Source organism: Dendrobates tinctorius, unplaced genomic scaffold (genome assembly GCF_039654945.1).
Source record: "Dendrobates tinctorius isolate UK_male_01 unplaced genomic scaffold, ASM3965494v1 ptg000008l, whole genome shotgun sequence".
NCBI lineage: Eukaryota > Metazoa > Chordata > Amphibia > Anura > Dendrobatidae > Dendrobates > Dendrobates tinctorius.
In genome coordinates, this window is record NW_027361676.1 from 12,776,017 (window position 1) to 12,790,008 (window position 13,992).

A 13,992-nucleotide genomic window follows, 5' to 3' on the forward strand; every position below is an offset into this window, starting at 1 on the left:
TCAAGGTGGAGTTCCACCTTGTTACGTTGCATATCAGCCGGTGAGCGGGAAGGCAGAAGTGATGCTGTAGTGCAGTCAGAAGAGCAACAGCAGGGTGAGAATGGTGAAAATTTGCACACACTGCCATGCTTTCAGCAGCAGCTCCGACATGTGTGGGTAGTTTGTCACAAAGCTCTGCACTACTAAGTTTAGCATATGTGCCAGGCAAGGGATGTGCGTCAAAGCAACTAGGACCAAAGCTGCTATGAGATTTCTCCCATTATCGCACACCACCAGACCAGGCTTGACGTTCACCGATACTAACTACTTATCTGTCTGCTGTTTAATCCCAGTCCACAGCTCCTGCACAGTATGGGATTTGTTCCAATAGAAGAGTTTAGGAACAGCCTGCTGTCGTTTCCCTGGCTGTGCTCAAGTTTGTGGTGCAGGTCTTTCAGTGACTGAATGAGGAGGAAGTGGGGAAGCAGAGGAGGAGGAGGCAACCCGGAGAGATAGACATCCAGCAATACTAGGTGGTGGTGGGACATGAGCTAGAACACTTTCCGCTTATGTCTAAGCCACCACTACATTTACCCAGTGGGCAGTTAAGGAGATGCAACATCCCAGGTCGTGCTTACTTGGACCTTGCCACTGATGGCGTTGTCAACACAGTGCAAAGCTGATTTGGTCTACAACACGTTTTATCAGGGCATGGATGGGCCGCCCGGAAAAATAGTGGTGGCTAGGAACAAGGTACTGCCAGACAGCCACCGCCATCAGTTTTTTAAAACTGTCCATCTCCACCAGCCGGAATAGAAGCATTCCAAAGGTCAGTAATTTGGAAATACTGTAATTCGGGAGCATAGCTCTTGGGTGGCCAAGGGGGTATCTCCTCTTTCTCTTGAGGATTTGGGGGATGGAAAGCTCAATAATTCCATGGGATGGTATGGAGATGCTTAGTGACACTGGTGTTGGTGATGATGATGTCACATCCTCTCTTTGCAGGGAGGCAGGTGGCCCTGTTGATCATGAGTGGGAGGAAGAGGCCGATGACACAGCAGAATAGGGCACAAGAGGAGGCTCAGATTTGTCATGTTTTTAAGGTGTGTACTACACTACACCTCGTGCTTGGAAATCACATTCCTCATCATCCAGATGATGCTCAGGTTCAAAACATTTGTGCCTTGCTTCAGGGTCTGACAGCACAGAGGGCAAACCACCTGTCACTTGTCGGCAGCACATACCCTGAAGAAATGCCATGAATACATGTGGGCATGTGGGGATTTCCTAACAAACAGGCAATCCCCAAATGTATTCAGGCTGGCTAGCAGCCACAAATCATGCAGCTACAGCGACAGAAAGTGAATCTCTAAGCACATGCAAATACTCGGAGATCACCCAAGCATGCTTGGGAAATGTTGAATAGCGAGTATACTCGCCCATCACTAGTAAGCATGACAACCAGAGGTCTGCAGAAGACCTCTATGGTTGTCATTGCCAGATTGCTATGAGCGCTGCCTTGTGGTCAGCTTTGATAGCAAGTGAGCATTTCTGCAGCACACAGGCGATCTGATCATTGCCTGTGTGTAGCAGAGGTGATCGAGGTATTGCAACTTCTAATCTCCCATAGAGACTATTAAAGCATACAAAAAGTAAAAAAGGTTTAAAAAAAATATGCGTCCTGCATCCCCTATCTTTATTACTGGGGATGCAGGCCGTGCGCAGTATGCGTTTGGTGGCGCATGGGTCCTTTTGACAGTGCGCCGAGCGCAACCAAATTGCAACAGGTTGCGTTTGGCGCTGGTCGGCGCACCGTCAAAAGGATGCATGCGCCGCCAAATGCATACTGCGCACGGCCTGCATCCCCAGTAATAAAGATAGGGGATGCAGGACGCATGCAGCATCATGCGCCCGTAGGCGGAGCTACCGGTGGAGGCGCGGCAGGGGGCGTGGCTTAGCGGTGGCCGTGCGCAGCCCGACGCTGCGGCCGTAAATGCTAATGTGAAACTAGCCTTACCCAGCCCCAGATCATGAAAATTGGTGATGCTACAGGTCTTGGAAAATGGCGCCTTTTTTTTATTGTATTTTTTTACCACTTAAATATAAAAAAAGCTATACATGTTTGGTGTCTGTGAGCTCGTAATGACCTGGAGAATCATAATTACGTCAGTTCTAGCATTAAATAAACATGGCTTATATATACAATGTGTGTTCATAAAAACTAAATAAATACACGTAGAAAGGTGTTGGAAATGATGAGGGAACAATTACCAATGTTGTACTAGCTAATCAAAGGCAGTTCAAAAACCAGGGGAAGAGTCTTGAGGAGATCAGAATTTTGGCTCATCTTTCATCGTTTTTAAGAAATCTCAAGATGGAAGAGGCCAGGAGCCATTTGGTGAGCTGCATTTCTTGCTACATGTTCACAGATTTACCAGTGGAAAAGCCAAACTTCACATGCCACAAATGCAAGCTTGTGTCCCTGTTGGAGGAAAAGTTGCAAAATCTCGAAGAGAGGTTAGCTACATTGAAGATCATTAAGGAAGGTGAAGAGTTCTTGGACAGAGCAGAATTATCTCTTCATGTTACAGAAAGAGAAGAAATTCGAAGTGTACCTGAAGAAACAGAGGAATGGAGACATGTGACCCAGAGAAGCAGGAGGATCAGGAGGCAGTCAGCACCCATACTTCTCAGGAACCAGTACCAGGCTCTCACGCAGGAAAACGATGAAGAAATACATCAGGATAAGACTTTGCCAACAAACAGCAACCTTGTACGCCTTCAGAGTCCTCCTGGATGGAGAAAGAAAAATGTTGTGAAGAAGAAACGGAGAGTGGTGGTCATGGGGGATTCCCTGTTGAGAGGAACAGAGGCCGCTATCTGCAGACCGGATATAACTTCAAGAGAAATGTGCTGTCTTCCAGGTGCAAAAATTAAAGATGTGTCTGACAGGATATCAGGACTCTTCAGACCTACAGATGACTACCCGTTCCTGCTACTACATGTGGGGACAAATGACACCTCAAGAAACGACCTGGAAACCATCTGCAGAGACTTTGAAGACTTAGGCAAGAAAGTGAAAGAACTGGGAGCGCAGGTGGTCTTCTCTTCCATCCTCCCAGTGGATGGCCATGGAACAAGGAGGTGGAATAAGATTCTGCAGGTGAACAACTGGCTACGTCGATGGTGCCGTCAGCAACGATTTGGATTTCTGGATCACGGAGTGAACTGCTTATACGATGGACTACTTGCTAGAGATGGGGTGCACCTTACGAAGACTGGAAAGCATGTATTTGGAAGTCGCCTTGCTACACTTGTAAGGAGAGCTTTAAACTAGAACAACATGGGAAGGGAAGCAAAAGACCAGAAAAAACCATACACCTGTCAAATGCTATTGAGAACTCTGCTATTAGAAGTGGAAAGGAAGAACAAAGACGAAAGAATCTAATTAATAAAAATATTGGAGAAAGAGAAACCAATCACAAACTAAAATGTTTCTATACTAATGCACAAAGCATGGGCAACAAACAAGGAGAATTGGAACTACTAACACAGGAAAAGAAATATGATGTCATTGGAATCACTGAAACTTGGTGGGACAATACACATGATTGGAATACAAGACTAGAAGGATACAACTTATTTGCAAGAAACAGACTTGATAAACGAGGAGGGGGTGTTGAATTGTATGTTAGAAACGCGTATATCTGCACAGAGATTGAAGCTTCAGAGACTGGGAGTTCTGTGGAAACTGTTTGGGTAAGAATACAAGGACAGAACAATGGAAAGGACACCATTGTAGGCATTTACTACAGGCCGCCTGTGCAAGCTGAAGATATGGATGAACTCTTTATGCATCAAATGGCCAAGTTCTCCAAAAAATATGACATAGTTGTCATGGGAGATTTCAACTATCCAGACATTTGTTGGGAATCTCTCTCAGGCAAAACTAACAGGTCAAGGAAATTCTTATCATCTCTTGCTGACAACTTTATCTTCCAAAAGGTAGGGGAGAAAACAAGGGGAACTGCTACCTTGGATCTAATCCTTATAAACAGGGAGGAAATGGTTGAGGAGGTAAAAGTGGCTGGAACCCTAGGAAGGAGCGACCATGCTATTTTAGAATTTTGGATAACTAGAGGAGGAAGACCTGTGAAGACTCAGACGTCAAGGTTAGATTTCAGAAAGGCAGATTTTAAGGGATTCAGAAAGATAATTGGAGGGATCCAATGGCTGGATATCCTTAAAGACAAAAATGTCCAGGAAGGATGGGAAATCTTGAAAAATGAAATTCTCAAAGCACAGTTGTTAACAATTCCGAAAAGAGGGAAAAATAGGAAGCATTTAAGGAAACCAGGATGGGTGAACACAGAACTTAAGCACATGCTAAAAAGGAAGAAAAAAATGTTTATAAAATGGAAAGAGGGAGGCATATCTAAAGAAGAATGTAATGCTGTCTGCAGAACCTGCAGGGCACAAATCAGATTATCTAAAGCTGACAATGAATTGAGGCTTGCAAGAGATGTCAAAAGCAATAATAAAGGATTTTGGGGATATGTCAAAAGTAAAAGAAAAGTCAAAGATGCTATAGGATTTTTACAGGATGAAAATGATGAAATGGTAAGACAGGATGTTGAGAAGGCTGAACTTTTAAATTCCTATTTTGCATCTGTTTTCTCTCAGAAAGGAAATGTAAAACCAACTGTTATTCACTGTCCTATTAAGGGAATAGAAGAATCCAGGATATCTATAAACAGAAAGATAGTGAGGAAACACTTAGCTAACCTAAATGAATTCAAGTCTCCAGGTCCAGATGAATTACACCCCAGAGTACTGAAGGAGATAGCAGAAGAAATTTTTGAACCCCTCTCCATAATCTTTGAAAATTCTTGGAGAACAGGAGAAGTGCCAGAAGACTGGAGAAGAGCAAATGTTGTTCCTATCTTCAAAAAGGGGAAGAAGGTGAACCCAGGCAACTATAGGCCGGTGAGTCTGACTTCTATACCAGGAAAGATCTTTGAACAAATTATTAAACAACATGTATGTCAATACCTGGATAAGAATGAAGTGATTAAACAGAGTCAGCATGGGTTTGTAACTAATAAGTCATGTCAGACTAACTTAATTTCCTTCTATGACGGTATCACTGATTGGGTGGATCAAGGAAATGCTGTAGATATAGTATATCTTGACTTCAGCAAAGCATTTGACAAAGTCTCTCATACAATCCTTATTGAAAAAATGACTAAGTATGGAATGGACAAGGCAACTGTTAGGTGGATTCATAACTGGCTTAGTGATCGGACCCAAAGAGTGGTCGTAAATGGCTGCACATCCAGTTGGAAGAATGTCTCAAGTGGGGTACCACAGGGCTCTGTCCTGGGCCCTGTATTGTTCAACATCTTTATCAACGATTTAGATGAAGGAATTGAGGGTAAACTGATTAAATTTGCTGATGACACAAAGCTAGGAGGGATAGCTAATACTAGAGAAGAGAGAGAGAGGATTCAAAAAGATTTAAATAAACTGGAGAAGTGGGCAGCAACTAACAGAATGGTTTTTAACAGGGAGAAATGCAAAGTACTACATCTGGGCAATAAAAATGAAAAAAGCATATATAGAATGTGAGGAATAGGGCTAAGTGACAGCATATGTGAAAAAGACTTGGGTATACTAATAGATCACAGACTGAATATGAGTCAACAGTGTGATGCAGCAGCAAAAAAGGCAAATGCAATTCTAGGATGTATTAACAGAAGCATACAGTCTAGATCACGTGAAGTCATTATTTCCCTCTACTCCTCTTTGGTCAGACCTCATCTGGAATATTGTGTCCAGTTTTGGGCACCACATTTTAAAAAAGACATCAACAAACTGGAGCAAGTTCAGAAAAGAGCGACCAGAATGGTGACCGGTCTGCAAACCCTGTCTTATGAGGAAAGGTTGCAGGATTTGGGAATGTTTAGTTTGCAAAAGAGAAGACTGAGAGGAGACTTAATAGCTGTCTACAAATATCTAAAGGGCTGTCACATTGTAGAAGGATCAACTTTATTCTCATTTGCACAAGGAAAGACTAGAAGCAATGGGATGAAACTGAATGGGAGGAGACACAGATTAGATATTAGAAAAAACTTTTTGACAGTTAGAGTGATCAATGAGTGGAACAGGCTGCCACGAGAAGTTGTGAGTTCTCCTTCAATGGAAGTCTTCAAACAGAGGCTGGACAGACATCTGACTGGGATGAATTAGCGAATCCTGCTTTGAGCAGGGGGTTGGACCAGATGGCCCAGGAGGTCCCTTCCAACTCTACGATTCTATGATTCTATGATTCAAGCTTACAGGCATGAATATTCATAGAAAGAAGTGAAGCAAAACGCGCGTTGAGGCAGAGGGACTCCATTGTGTGCAGTGGCAGCTCATTTCTGGCAAGTATTAGAAACCTTTTCAGAAACTCCGGTGATGGTCTATTTGTTTATATATTAGAAAGGCGCTATATGCATGTTAATGATTAGCACCTTATCATAGAATAAACTGGTGTCCCGAATCTTAATGCCTGTCAGCCACTTGTTTATCCAGGATAGGGGTGGGATTGTAATGAAATGCATGCAAGTGACAGCAGCAAGAAATGTTTAAACATCTCCCCATTTGTCCAGACTATATTATATTTCATTTATAAGCTTGCGCTGCCTTTGAATATCTAGCATAATGTTGGCAATTGTTCCCTCATCTTTTCCAGCACCTTTCTATGTGTATTTTTTTTTAGTTTTTATGAATTTTTATACATTGTTGTGAAATAAAAATTATATATTTTTTTAAATAATCAACATACTTCTTTTTATTACCTGGATGATGCGCATCCTTGGTAAAGTGGTTTCATGGTGATTGCTTTGAGAAGTGTCATTTAATATATTACTTTAAGGACAAACTTTGCAAATAAATTTAAATATTAGATAAAGATAACACAATTAAACACAAAATGCAGTTTTTAAATGAAGGTCTTTATTGTGGAAAAAATGATAGACCCCTAAACCTAGTAACTGGTTGGACCACCCTTAGCAGCAACAATTGCAATCAAGCATTTATGATAACAGGCAATGAGTCTTTTACAATGCTCTGAAAGGATTTTGGTCCAGTCATCTTTGCAGATTTTTTGTAATTCAGCTACATTGGAGGGTTTCCTTGCATGAACTGCCTTTTTTAGGTCAGGCCACAGCATCTCTTTCATGATCCAGTCTGGGTTTTGAGTCCTGTCTGCCCTTTTCCCGGGCTGATTATGTCAAGGGTTAACTTTGCCTGTCCTCATTTTGGGTTCAGGTTTGCTATTTCTTCCTGCTGCATCCTGAAGGCCATGTCAGTTATATTTTCTGCCTACGCCATGAATATCTGACTCTGTTGGTACCTTTATTTGTCCTGCTGCGCTTTCTGCCCTTGCCCATGTCTGTTCCTCCCTCTCTGCCCGTCCCGACTTAGTGTTTCCTGATTGCTTTTGGATTTTCCGATGTTTGACTCGGTTTTGCCTCTGACGTTGCCTCTTGTCCCTGGTACTTCTGCCTTTTGTCTATTATTGACCTTTTGGCTCTCCACTGACTCTATGCTTGTTTTTTCCCTTGGTTCTGTGTGACGGTCTAGGTTTTGACTTTGCTTGTTGACTATTCTGGTGCCACCTGGTGGTGGCTTCGCTGCAGGTCTACTTTTGCAGACTTGATACCAGCCCTCCACTCTATTGCCATCTAGTGGAGGTTGCAGTTACCTGCATAGCTGCAGCATGACAATCTCATTCAGATTAAGGTCATGACTTTGACTAGGTCACTCCAAAGTCTTAATTTTGTTTTTCTTAAGTCATTCACAGGGGGACTTGCTGGTATGTTTTGGATCATTGTTCGGCTGCATAACCTAAGTGTGCTACAGCTTGAAGTCACAAACAGATGACCGGACATTCTCCATCAGGATTTTTTTATAGACAGCCGAATACATAGTTCTATTTACTACAGTCTTCCATATCCTGAAGCAGCAAAACAGCCCCAGACCATCACACTACCATCACTATTTTTTACTGTTGGTTTGATGTTCCTTTTCTGAAATGCTATGTTACTTTTATGCCAGATGTAATGGGACATACACATTCCAAAAAGTTAAACTTTTGTCTTCTCTGTCCACATAGTATTCTCCCAAAAGTCTTGGGGATCATCAAGATGTTTTCTGGCAAAACTGAGACAAGCCTTTATGTTCTTATTGATCAGCAGTGGTTTTTGTCTTGGAACTCTGCCATGCAGGTGATTTTGCCCAGTCTCTTTTTTATGGTGGCGTCATGAACACTGAACTTAATTGAGGCAAGTGAGGCTTGAAGTTTATTGGATGATGTAGTGGGTTCTTTTGTGACCTCTTGGATGAGTCATCGCTGCTCTCTTGGGGTAATTTTGGATGGCCGGCCACTCCTTAGAAGGATCATCACTGTTCAATGTTCTCGCTATTTGTGGATAATTGCTCTCATTGTGGTTCGCTGTAGTCCCAAAGGTTTAGAAATGGCTTTATAACATTTTTCAGACTGATAGATCTCAGATACTTTGTTTCTTATTTGTTCCAGAATTTGTTTGGTGGATCACGGCTGGATTATTACTGTATGGTGATTTGTTATTATTAATGTGGTTGGTTGGTTTACTGTTATTTCTAGGGGTGGTATTACATTGTACCCTGTGTGGTTGCAAGTGGTTTTATATTCCCTTGTTTGTTTATCAGTGTTAATAAAAGCGTATTTTTTATTGAAGCATTAGGGGTGCACGTCTTATATGTATTGGGCTTTCTCTTCCTTCTGACATTACTTTCTCCAAACATGATGTAGCACCCTTATTATACCTAAATTTATATTGCAGTGCGCCCTATTCACATTCATACTGTTAGTTTGCTGACCAGCTCAACAAGCAAATTTTGCAGATGACCCATCATGCTGCATTGTCAGGACTGCATAAGGTAAGATGTATTTGATTTCCGCTTTCTTAGAAAGAAGAGTGCTCTTTAATTTGCTTTGTAAATTTGTATAGAAATATGACCATTGATTAAATGATAAGTATTGCTTTCACACGAAATGCAAAAATAAGAGACGCCGACAATCTGTATTGACACAGTTTGTGGAACTGAGTCAGTGCTACACAGTCCTTCTGTCCCCTTTTGTTTAGCAGCTGTCATTTTTACTGTAAACTAATTTAAAGTATGGCAGGGAACAAATGTAACAAGCCTTGAAGGAAGAAAGCTTGAAAAGTTAAATGGGAAAAAAGCTTTATGGATGGAAAAGGAAAATGAGAGGTGATGACAAGTAAATTATGCCTTATTCTTGGCAGATAGCTGAACCAATGACAATGAGAATGAATACACAGTTATTAAATGAGCCTTATAATCAATTATCACCATCACCTGGGACAGAATGGCTACATTTCCAAACCGTGCTTGTTTAGGGTATGTGCACACGTTAACAAAAAGACCACAATGGAGTAGAAAGTCCATATATATTAAAATAGCAAAATTATTAAACATATTCCATATAAATGACAATACATATATGAATAATTAGACTAACCAAGGATCAGGTAATGATGGCTAAGGTAACCTATCAAAGCAATATAAAGTGCTGTAGTGCCAAAAATGAGCAACAATACAGGGTTATTTTAATTTCACCTCCGCTAACAAAAGTCCTTTACATGTAAACAGACAAAAAGAGAGAGTATATTCAATCATTTAAACATAGTGCTTACCCATATTGTCCCTGAGTGGACCCAAGCCCGCCGCCACCAACACCCGTTTCGCTTGCATTTTATCAAAGTGTGGTGATGTGTGCCGTAACCCTCAGGTGCTGAGGGTATAAAATCACTTTGGAATAGGAGAGAACATGTGAGAGATTATCGCTGGAAAGGAGGAAGAATGAATAATAAGGAAAAAACTTGACTCCACCTAAAGGGGATAAAAAACCTCGTACAAATACTCTCGAGGTAATTTGTCTATCTTCTCATGTTCTCTCGGATCCGCAGAAGAATGAATTGGAATTGGGACTCTCATTTTCTCCAGTCAATAATTTTAATTTCTTTACAGCGTTGAAGAACCTCCATCTCTTCTCCCGTAAGATCATCCTTAGACTTTTACATATGCGTTCCTCTGCTGACCGAGAACTTTCTGTCATGGAACGTGAGGCTATACGTACGTTAGAGGAACTGGAGAATGAATCTAACCCTGTCTTGGTGAGTGCTCCTCTACCTCCTATCTCTGCCAGATGCACCACCACTTTTCCCCCTTTGTCTCTCTGTCCCCAGGTGGAAATTTTCACCCGTATGATAACAAAAGATCTTAAATCTATCAGCAATAAGGGCCCCTTTTCATTAAGCGATGCACCAGATATCCCGACCACGATATGACCTGGTCAGGATCACTGGTGCATCGCTAAATGGTCGCTAGTGAGCTGCCAAACAGGCAGCAGCGGTCGTTACTTACCTGTCAGACGCGGCGATGATGACATGGTCATCGTCACGGCGGATGTGGAGTCGCTCTATACAAGCATTAGACATGAGGATGGCTTGAGGGCATCCAGATTCTTCCTTGAGAACAGCAATTTGGACCCCAACATGCATAAGTTGGTATTGGAGTTGTTGCGATTCGTCCTGACTCACAATTTTTTCACTATTAATGATAAGTTTTTTTTTACAGAAGCAAGGCACTGCCATGGGAGCGGCATGTGCGCCATCCTATGCTAATCTATTTTTGGGGTTTTGGGAACATAGCATATTTTTGGATGGTGCACATGCCGCTCCTCAGATTGTAGGATGGTATAGATATATCGACGACATTCTTTGTATATGGCAGGACCCGATTGCTGATTTACAACTTTTTATGGCAGGGTTGAATCACAACAATTCCAATATAGGACTCACGTATGTTTTTCATGCAAAGGAAATTTCCTTTTTGGACGTTACGCTTAAGGTCCATGAAGCCGGGCTGATTCACATTGACCTTTTTTGCAAGGAGACATCTGTAAATGCTCTTCTGCATGCATCCTCCTCCCATCCACAATCCACGACCAGATCCATCCCGGTGGGGCAGTTTCTCAGGACCAGGAGAATCTGTACTACGGATTCTTTATTTGAGAGACAGACTGTGAACCATGGGGAGAGGTTTAGGGAAAGAGAATATAGCAACTGCTGTATTAAGAGAGGTTATCTAAGAGCAAGGGGTACCTCTATAGATGGTCTTTTAATGGGGAGGATGAGAGGCTCAGCAACTGAAAAAACAGATGGAGAATTGAGATATATTTGTACCTGTAATCACGGATGGGATGTGATGAGAACAATTTTGAACAGTCATTGGTCGGTTCTTCAAACGGACCCCATACTGAAGAGATGCCTCCCAAAACATCCTCTGATGATGGCATGTAGGAGTAAAAATTTTTGAGATATGTTGGTAAGGAGTCATTTTGTTAAACAAACCCCAAGTTTTTTTTGAGTTGGCCCATCTAGAGTTGGCTTTTTCCCTTGTGGTGACTGCCTTTCCTGTAAAAACTTGAAACGCGCTGTATCTTTCACCTCATCGAATGGCCTCAATGTATTTGAGATTAGGGATTATATCTCCTGCATAACCACATTTGTGGTATATTATGCAGTGTGTCCCTACGGATTAATTTATGTTGGATTAACATCTAGAGAATTACATGTGTGTATACGGGAACACATAAGAGACATTGAGGCCTCCCATGATGTGTTAGACATCAGCAGTCTTAAGGCTATCTCGAAACATTTTCGTCTCAAACACAAATGTAATCCCGCAGGTTTTCAAGCCTGGGGTATTGATAGAGTTTGTGCCGGCATCAGAGGGGGTGACCTTAGGCGTGTGCTGGCTCTTTAGCTCTTACCTATAAGTAAACAGTAGGGTTTTTTGATCCTGGATTTTTTGTGTGTTTCATGTCTTTGTCTTTGTTATATTTACCTTTTGCTTTTAATTTTCAGTTTTAGTCTGTCCTAAGTGATCAAGTATTTTCTACATATGGATGGTTGAAGAGATAAAGACCTGTTATGGGCCACGTCTGTTTTGAATTTGACATCATGTGAACTCCGGCACATTATATGGAATATTATATGGAATTATATTTTAGTCACATTTAATAAGGAGTATTCTGTGTTGTCTTGTATCCCCCTGTCCCTATTTTATATCTTTATATATTTATATATATATATATATATATATATATATATACACTCACTGGCCACTTTATTAGGTACACCATGCTAGTAACGGGTTGGACCCCCTTTTGCCTTCAGAACTGCCTCAATTCTTCGTGGCAGAGATTCAACAAGGTGCTGGAAGCATTCCTCAGAGATTTTGGACCATATTGACATGATGGCATCACACAGTTGGCGCAGATTTGTCGGCTGCACATCCCTGATGCGAATCTCCCGTTCCACCACATCCCAAAGATGCTCTATTGGATTGAGATCTGGTGACTGAGGAGGCCATTTGAGTACAGTGAACTCATTGTCATGTTCAAGAAACCAATCTGAGATGATTCGAGCTTTATGACATGGCGCATTATCCTGCTGAAAGTAGCCATCAGATGTTGGGTACATTGTGGTCATAAAGGGATGGACATGGTCAGCAACAATACTCAGGTAGGCTGTGGCGTTGCAACGATGCTCAATTGGTACCAAGGGGCCCAAAGAGTGCCAAGAAAAAATTCCCCACACCATGACACCACCACCACCAGCCTGAACCGTTGATACAAGGCAGGATGGATCCATGCTTTCATGTTGTTTACGCCAAATTCTGACCCTACCATCCGAATGTCGCAGCAGAAATCGAGACTCATCAGACCAGGCAACGTTTTTCCAATCTTCTACTGTCCAATTTCGATGAGCTTGTGCAAATTGTAGCCTCAGTTTCCTGTTCTTAGCTGAGAGGAGTGGTACCCAGTGTGGTCTTCTGCTGCTGTAGCCCATCTGCCTCAAAGTTCGACGCACTGTGCGTTCAGAGATGCTCTTCTGCCTACCTTGGTTGTAACGGGTGGCAATTTGAGTCACTGTTGCCTTTCTATCAGCTCGAACCAGTATGCCCATTCTCCTCTGACCTCTGGCATCAACAAGGCATTTCCGGCCACAGAACTGCCGCTCACTGGATTTTTTTTCTTTTTCGGACCATTCTCTGTAAACCCTAGAGATGGTTGTGCGTGAAAATCCCAGTAGATCAGCAGTTTCTGAAATACTCAGACCAGCCCTTCTGGCACCAACAATCATGCCACGTTCAAAGGCACTCAAATCACCTTTCTTCCCCATACTGATGCTCGGTTTGAACTGCAGGAGATTGTCTTGACCATGTCTACATGCCTAAATGCACTGAGTTGCCGCCATGTGATTGGCTGATTAGAAATTAAGTCTTAACACACAGTTGGACAGGTGTACCTAATAAAGTGGCCAGTGAGTGTATATATATATATATATATATATATATATATATTTAGTGTTCACTTTATTACTTTTAGTGGTAGTATTATATGAATTTGGCAGCATAATATAAATATAAGGCACTATTATTATGCAAGGTATATACTTTTTACGCGTCTGTACTTTGTGTACATTCTTACATTACACGCTTTGTGTCCTTAATTATATGCACTGATTCATCTTATTTGTGTTCTCAACACATTATATGTTGTTCCGTCCTTTTTCCTCAAAGTCTGCTCACAGTGCGCATGTCACTGGATTCGGAACATTGCTGGTGGCACCTTGATAAAGTGCAAGCGAAACGTGCGTCGGTGGCGGCGGGCTTGGGTCCACTCAGGCACAATATGGGTAAGCATTATGCTTAAATGATTGAATATATTTCAGCTTTTTGTCTGTATACATGTAAAGGACTTTTGGCAGCAGAGGAGACATTAAATTAACCCTGTATTGATGCTCAAATTTTTAGCACTGCAGCACTTTATATTGTTTTGATAGGCGACCTTAGCCATCATTACCTGATCCTTGGTTGGATAGCTCGAAACAA

The 13,992-nt window shown here is 41.9% G+C and overlaps 1 long non-coding RNA gene across 1 annotated transcript; it reads left to right on the plus strand.

Annotated features, from left to right (window-relative positions):
• Positions 1–8,847: 8,847 nt before the first annotated feature.
• On the plus strand, positions 8,848–12,064 carry LOC141089409 (uncharacterized). The gene is made up of 3 exons (XR_012232276.1): positions 8,848–8,946; positions 10,060–10,205; positions 11,961–12,064. It is a non-coding gene; the product is annotated as an uncharacterized lncRNA (long non-coding RNA).
• The last annotated feature ends 1,928 nt before the right edge of the window (positions 12,065–13,992 follow it).